The 8,479-nt window shown below is 35.3% G+C and overlaps 1 long non-coding RNA gene across 5 annotated transcripts in view; it reads right to left on the bottom strand.

Annotated features, from left to right (window-relative positions):
• Positions 1 to 4,689, bottom strand: part of LOC103098462 (uncharacterized) — a 113,924-nt gene extending 109,235 nt beyond the window's left edge. For all 5 annotated transcript variants that reach the window (XR_001622960.2, XR_008912883.1, XR_468888.3 and 2 more), the window contains exon 1: positions 4,634 to 4,689. This is a non-coding gene — a long non-coding RNA (uncharacterized LOC103098462). The remainder of the gene's footprint in view (positions 1 to 4,633) is intronic.
• Between the last annotated feature and the right edge of the window lie 3,790 nt (positions 4,690 to 8,479).

Here is an 8,479-nt window from a genome sequence, read left to right on the forward strand (position 1 = left end):
TATAGAGAACTTTGTAAACTTTATAAGAATAAGAGCTATCTCCCCATTGATTAATGGGAAAAATAGATGAACAGTTTTCAGCTGAAGAAATCAAAGCCATATGTTAGTATATGAAAAAAATGTTCTAAATCACTACTGATAAGATAAATGCAAACCAAAACAACTCTAAGATATCATCTCAAAGCCATCAAACTGGCTAAAATGAAAAAAAGAGGCAAAATAACAAATGTTGAAGTGAATATGGAAAAATGGGGACAGATACACTGTTGGTGGAGCTACTGATTGATCCATTTTGGAGAGCAATTTGGGATTATACACAGAAAGTTATAAAATTATGTATACACTGCATCTATTTCCCTAGCAGATCAGGGAAAGAGGAAAAGAATACATATGCTCCAATATTTATATTTATAGCAGTTCTCTTTGTTTTGAATTTGAAACTGAGGGGATGCCCATTGATTGGGGAACAGCTAAATAAATTGTGGTGTATGGTTGTGATAGAATATTACTTCACCATAAGAAATGATGAGCAGATTGATTTAAAAGAAAACATTTGGAAAGAACTATGTAAAAGAATGAACACTGAAATGAGAACAAGGAGACCATTATACACAGGCACAGAATTGATGCTAGAAGAATAAACTGTGAATGTTATCTACAGAAAGTGAACAGAAAGGTGAAACATGAAAGATTTAATTTATGTATACATGTTGGTCTCCCCGATTATATCTTCTATGATGTGGTGAAGGTGAGGAGGTGCTAGGAAAACTTATGGGTGGGATTTATTATGTTGACATGAAGAAAAGTCAAATACAAGCATAAAGGAGATTTGTAATTTTATTTGTGTGCTATCTTCTTTTTCTTTGTATATGGAAATCCTTATTTTGTTTGGTTTTATAAATTTTAGAATTAAAAAATAAAACAAAATAAAATTTGAATAAAAGTTTAAAAATGGTGATTTAGAACATTTTTTATGATCTGACTAAAAATATTTTTGGTTTCTTCATCTGTTCACATCCTCTAATCATTTGTCATTTAGAGAGTGTTTGTGTCCCTCTAAATTTGACTCACTTCTCTATATATTTGAAAAATGAGGCCTTTACTAGAGACCCTCATTATAAAAAATATTATTCACAATTTTTGTTTCCCTTCTAATCTTGGTTGCCTTGGCTTTGTTTGTGCAAAATCTTTTAAATTTAATGTAGTCAGTTATCTATTTTATATCTTACAATGTTCTCTATGTCTTATATGAATATAAACTTCCTTATACATAGATCTGCCAGGTAAACTATTCCATGCTCCCCTAATTTTTATGATATTATTCTTTATTTTTAAATCCTGGATCCATTTTTACTTTACCTTGGTATGAGGTATAAGGTGTTGGTCTGTATCTACCACATTATTTTCCAGTTTTCCCTGCAGTTTTTGTAGAATAAAAAGTTCTTCCAAAGTCAGTTGTTTCTAAGTTGAAACTGCCTTGAATGCTTCAAGGAAGCTAAAGGCACTAATAATCTTTTCATGAGAACTGTAGCAGTGCATAGTGAGTTCATAGCTGGTTTGCCTTCTGTCTACTAACTCTTAAATTACCAATATTCATCAAACGCACACACGGAAACTCCTGTGATACCATAAATCACAAAGATTTTCCTATCACTCTGTACTATTCAAGCAAGGCAAAGAAGACCTGAGTCCTGAAGGGAAACCTTATCCTTCAGAAGAGATTTACAAATGGAAGGAAAATTAAATATATTCTCAAGGTCTGTGCTGATTTGTAATGGGGGAACAAAGTCACAGGAGGGCACTTAAAATTATGTTTTATCAATCCTGGCATGGCTGATCAATAAAACAATTTTGGCATCAGTTAAACTAAAATAAAATGGCTAACAAGCATGTGGGCATACAAGTGGTCATCCAGATTTCTGAATCGATTAGATGATACCTCTTTTCTCCTTGTCTTTCTTCTTTAGCCAGTCCCTCAGTTTAAGTCTTAACAGAAACACTATTTGTCAACAACACAAGCCCAAAAGGCAACTTTAAAAATAGATACAATTGTAGAATGTCTGTATTATACACTATGCCTTTTAGACTCCATTGAAATAAAGGAGCTATAATCTCTGTGACAGTTGCTACCATTAATGCTGATCATAAAAGCTGGTAAGGAAGCAGATATGTTGATTTATCATGCATTGCTGCTCCCATATATCCACTTACTAATAAAAATCAGTGAAATTATGACTTGCTGAGAGTTCAGTGCTTCAACATTTGTATTTCTAACTTCATCTACTGTGAGATTTCAGTCTTATTCATGCTGGTTTTTTTCTCCTCAAAGTACTTCCAATTTGAATGTACCACACTTGAGTACCATGGCACGTTAAGCTGAAGGATCATACTTTCCTATATCCTTAGTGGAAAATGTGGTGTTTAGGGAGCAATGAAGCAAGCTGTAACTTAGACTTAGAGCTAAAAACTGTTGGGGAGTCTAGTTCCATGAACATATATAACCCAATTTAGTAAACATAAGAAGCATATTCTTAATATTTTTCCTCACCAAGCTTCATTTTAAATATTACATTATGACATGCATAATACCTATTTCTTTTATTCTACTGCTTAAATTTTATCCAATGTATTAATGCATATATAGTTAAGCAGTACTAAGAGTCTGTTGTAATAAGATATACCATCTGCTGACATGATGGGCACATAAATCTGAATAAAGATATAACCCTCAGAAAATATGGAATTAATCTGATGAAGCCCTATGTTTTATATAGGTTATCAGTAAAGTCCATTTAATTCCATATATATGTCAGAAACACTATGACCTGCCCTCACTATAGACTGAGTTATATCTATTTGCCAAATCACCAAATGGTGGAATATAAAGGGAGTCCTAAGAATTCTACATTTTAAATGACTTTAATATATTCTTATATTATGAAAGAAAAAAAGGAGGAAGGAATGAATGAAAAAAGGAACAAAGAATGGAGAAACAGAGGAAGAGAGGGATGGAGAGAAGGGAAGGAGGGGTGGTGAGAAGAGAAAGAAGGAATTGGAACCATGACTGTCTACGAGCTAGACAATGAGAAAGAGCACTATGCGCAGTCCTTCTTTGAGTGAAGCCTATCTATATATCCAAACTAGCTCACTGACTTTTTCCACACCAAGACAACTAAAACTAGGTAAAACTGAATCACAATCAATTCAACCCTCATTTTCAAATTTACAAGGAAATTATCTTAGATCCACCAAGGTCGGGAATTTTGAAATTAGCATCTAGGAGTTTGGTTTTTAAAAGTCTTAATATCTCTATATATCAATACATATTCTTTATTTTATAATTCTAGAGTTTCATTTTTTGCATTTATAAACTATATTCTGAGAGGAGATTCATAGGCTTCACCAGACTGCCAAAGAAGTACATGTTCCAAAAAGGTTAAGAACTCCTGATCTAGTCCAACATCTTCATTTTACAAATAATGAAAATTAGTCTCCTAGCAATCAAATGACTTCCCCAAGATCACACAAATATGTGTCAGGATCACAATTTAAATTTAGGTCTTATAACTCAAAGCCAATCCTCTTTCTACTGTAGTCCTCCCACTCTCATTCAATATATTGATCAGAAAAGACAGGTCAACCACTCAGTTGATAAAGTCAAGTCTTGCTTATTTTCTCTGAGGTATCATCTATATAAGGTGCAATAGGAAAGTGTCATAGTAGTAAGAACAGAACAAGGAGTACAATTCCAAGCAGGCAAGGGAATATAGAGGCGTTGATATGAACAAAATTGACATCTCCTGGGAGGGAGGCAGCATGATACTATGGAAAGAACCCTAGTTCTTAGGTAAGAGTACTTCAGTGTAAACCTGCCCTCTGATATTACTTGTACAAGCTTAGGTACATAATTTATCTTCCTTAAGTCTTCAGTTTTTGGCTAGACTAAATGACCTCCGAGCTCCCTTCTAGTTCAAAATCCCTAATCCTATTTCCCTCTACTGATATATATTCTCTGCCAATCTCTGCCTATCAAAGTATTTCCCCCATTCCTCAAGACCAGCTTAAATGCCATCTTCTCAAGAAAGTCTTACCTGCTCCTCCCAATTTGAAATAATCTCACCAAACTAAATCCCTCATAACACTATCTGTATTTATTCTATCACATTTAAATTAATATCATAATTACTCATGTCCCTGTTTCATCTTTCCCCTTGATAAAAGTGACTAGGTCATATTTTAGGTTCCTATTCTCAGTAAATAGAATATTATCTTTCACATAGTAAGATATTAATAAAGTTTGTTAGGATAAGTTGAATTCAATCATGAAAGAAATAAAGAGGAGAAGGTCCAGAGATATGACATCATGATTGCCTTGGGAAATCTTTTTTGGGGGCATGTCACCTTTTTAGACTAATGTAAAATGTTTTTGATTTAAAACCAATGATGAAATGAAAATGCTGTCATGGGGGAAGGGAGGAGGGGGTTAGAGGGTCCACCATAGATTTTCTTACTTTTGAACACCTATTAAAAAAGATTTCAAAATTTAATTCTTTGTAGTACTCAGATGTCTCATCTATAAAATGAAGGAGCTAAACTCAATGTCCTCTAAGATCCCTTCCATATCTAAACTCACCTATGATCCTAGGTTGAGTCTGTGGTCCTTCCCTAGTAACACGATTTAATGTTCCATAGACAAACACTTAGAATTCTAACTTTTGTTGAGTTCTAATCTAAATCATTCTAGTGAACTAAATAACATCCTGATTATGACTTTAAGTCAGTAGTTTCTCTAGTACAGTGACTTCCTGATTATTCATCATATTGTATATGGTGAGAAAATTGAGGGAATTAGCAAAACAAGTGATGGTGGGAATTGAATGAGCACCACTGATTCTGTCTTATGACAATTCTGGAGCTAGTTTAGCTCCCTTTCTATTCAGTTCTGGGCCTACTTCAAATTCTATCTTATGAGAAAAGTTTATTCAATTTTGTGAATTGGAAGAAAATCTAATTGCCTTGTTTGAATTTAGCCTAGTGTGGCTGGGAAACTGGACCACCTGTACCTTAGAGATGCTTAACCAAGGATTTAGGTTATGTTGGCCAGAATTGCAGTAAGAATCTGAAATTGATGTAAAGAGATTTCTCATAATTGTCCATCTCAAGCAGACAATGTCTATATCTGAAAATTGTCATTGTACTGATCAATCAGCTGTTTCCATGTTGCTTTTATTATTTATAGATACTTGGGGAGGAGTAAGAAAACTTTCTAGAAATCAGGAAATTATACCAAAGATTCCACACTCCTGCCCCTCTCACCCCGCCCAGTGAGGTGATCAATTCCACAAACTTTAGCCTGGCACTTTTCTTATGTGCCAGCCTCTGCAACATACCTCTTCATTCTGCCCTTCCCAATTTGAAAATCCCTAATATTTCACCAAATTAGAAATCAGATTACCTAATGTTATACCACTTCTTTTAATTAATTGGTCTTATTTGATTAATTACTTCTAACATACAAAAGTCTGTCTCTCCTTGAATTCAAGGTCCAGCCCAAAACTGAGAAAAGGGTTTGGTCCCAATTTGTTGGGTAATTAGCATGCATTCTTTAATAAATTGATACGCCCAGAAAATCAGACTTTGATTTATTCAGTCATTTTATCTTTTGCTCATTACAATATAGGGTATATCTTAGTAGGGTCCAAAGAACAAGATATATAAAAACATGATCCAGTCATGTGTCGCTCAAGGAGGAAAGATGGAATAGGGACACAAATAATGACAATACCAATTAAAATGTCATAGATATATGGAATTGCTACTGACAACATGTTTTGGGGGATTTAAAAAGAGATTACTTCTAACTGACAGGATCAGGTAAGACTCTGTGGAGCAGGTGGCACTTAAATGCTCATAAGGGATGAGAAGGACTTCAATGGATAGAGATACTAGTCCAAGCAAATGGGATTAGAGATTTAGATAATAACCATAACAGTGTAAATATAGTCAAAATAGGACAATAAAAATTAGATCAACCACAATGAACAATGTTGGCACTATACCATGAAATTTTAGGATCCATCCTTCCTTCGAGTTAGTATTCAGCCAAACTAGAGAAGGGTCTATTGACACCTGCATATCTTTCACAACCTTTGGTAAAATTTTGTTAATCAGTTTTCCAGGATTGAATATGGGAAGAAGGAGGGGTTTGTGTCAAAATATATTTAATGTAAATTAACAAAGGAAATTTTTAAATAAAATCAAGCAGTAACGTTCCCTTCTAAATCCAGTTCCTTTTCCTAATAGATAAACTATTCTTTCTTTTATTCAAAAAGTCAGAATGGACACATTGCTAACCATACCTAATTTGTTTCATTTTAAATGGGGCAACTACAATCCCACAATTTCTCTTTCTTCCCTCCCCCTTCCCAGTGTTGACAAGCAATTCAGTCCAGGTTAAACATGTCAAGCAAAACACATTTCCACATTACTCACTTTTGTATAAAACCAAAACCCCAAGTCATATACCCAAAAAGTCATGTGATAAATCATATGTTATAATCTACATTTACACTCCAACAGACAGCTCTTTCTCTGGAAGCAGGAAGCATTCATTTTCCTAAGTCCCTCAGAATTGTCCTGAATCACATTGCTATTAGTAGCAAAATCTATCGCATTTCATCGTTCCACAATATTTCAGTTACTGTGTATGATGTTCTCCTGGTTCTGTTCATTTCACTTTACATTAGATCTCATAGGCCTTTCCAGTTCTTTTTGAAATCATCCTGTCCATCATTCCTTATTCATAAGTCTAAGAAATTTTAAGGTTTATACTTCTCCAGCTCATTTTACAGATGGGGAAACTAAGGCTACGAAGGTTAAATGACTTGTTCAGGGTCATGCAGCTAGTAAGTACCTGAGGTCAGATTTGAATTTAGGAAAATGAATCCCTGACTCCAGACCTTGCCTTCTTACCCACTTCACCCAGTTGCCCCTGCCTTGCACAGAGTAAATATCATTTTTAACCCTTACTTTCTCTCTTAGAATCAATACTTAGTAAGGGCCAGGCAATGGGATTTAAGTGACTTGCCCAGGGTCACATAGCAAGGAAGTATCTGAGTATAGATTTGAACTCAGGACCTCCCATCTCTAGTCCTAGCTCTCAATCCACTAAGCTACCTAGCTGCCCCACACCCATGGTAGTTTTTTTTTTTAACTGTTTGTTGAATGAGAACAGATAGGATTGGATTAGAACAGATTCTGGAGATCATCTAGACTACTTTAACATGCACTTATAAAGTATTTATTATCAGTTTACACATGAGGAAACTGAAACCAAAGAAAAGAAGCAACTTGCCCATAATCACATGTTCACTATAGTAGGAACTAGAATTAAGGGCTCCCAGTTCTCTGCCCAGTCTTCCCTCACTAGGATACAGAAATAATCCATCTAATGCTATTAATTAGGTCCATAAAAGTGTGTCATCAAGTAAAACAGATTTAAAGGCAACAACTAATTCCATAGTAACAGGGTTATAAATGGGAGCTATTTTCTTGGGCAGGCAAATTCAGACTAAAAAGGCTAAGAATAGATCTTTTGAGAGACCTGAGACTTGAATAAGGAATTCCACTTCTCTATGGCCAATCCAGTAAAGTCATGCAGGCCATGCAGCTCTGGGCACAATAGGGAGTAGTTAAGATGACAGCAAGAGGTGAATACTGGGGTGCTAATGCTGGGAAAAGGGACCAGTGCCATAAAAGGAAAGAAATGTCTTCACTTGGGAAGACAGAGGGATTCCAAACTTCAAAGATCAAAAATCTTCCTTGTCTCTGACCCAGATAACCACATAAAAGAGAAGGAATGGAGTAAGAAGTTCTGAAGAAGGATGAAGTTTTTTCTAATCCTGGGGCATTGATTTATCTTGGACTAATTCCCAAATAATGTAATATGTTCCCAGGACAAAGCCACCACATATAAGATATGTTACATGGTGGTCTCTCACTAAAATCTTACAAAAAAACATGTAGGAGATGTCAGAAGGCCAGAAGATAATATGGTAAGAACCGAATTGGACTAGCCAGAATTCTGGATTTGAATTCTCGCTCTGCAAACTAATGTGTATGTTATTTCATGGGGTATATGGTATGTTTAGGGAGAACTAGCACCTTTGGTTTCCTTTCCAGATTTGCTCATCTACCTTTGGTGTCTACCTTTCACTCAATTCTCACTTGTGGCTTTGAGAAGCTGTAGCATGCACAGCCACCACACCCTGGTAAAATCATCTCTAAACCAGGTTGAAAGTATGTGAAGACTTACTCCTGTGGAAGCCAGAGGAGGAGAACAATTTGCTCCAATCACTTTACAAATGGCTAAAGCAGGTACTGTAGGATGTTTAGAGCTTGGTCAAACATCAAAGAAGCCAAGGTTATTCATTTCATCTCATGCCACTATCCTGACTTTTTGTATTGCCACTTGACTTGG

Source organism: Monodelphis domestica, chromosome 6 (genome assembly GCF_027887165.1).
Source record: "Monodelphis domestica isolate mMonDom1 chromosome 6, mMonDom1.pri, whole genome shotgun sequence".
NCBI lineage: Eukaryota > Metazoa > Chordata > Mammalia > Didelphimorphia > Didelphidae > Monodelphis > Monodelphis domestica.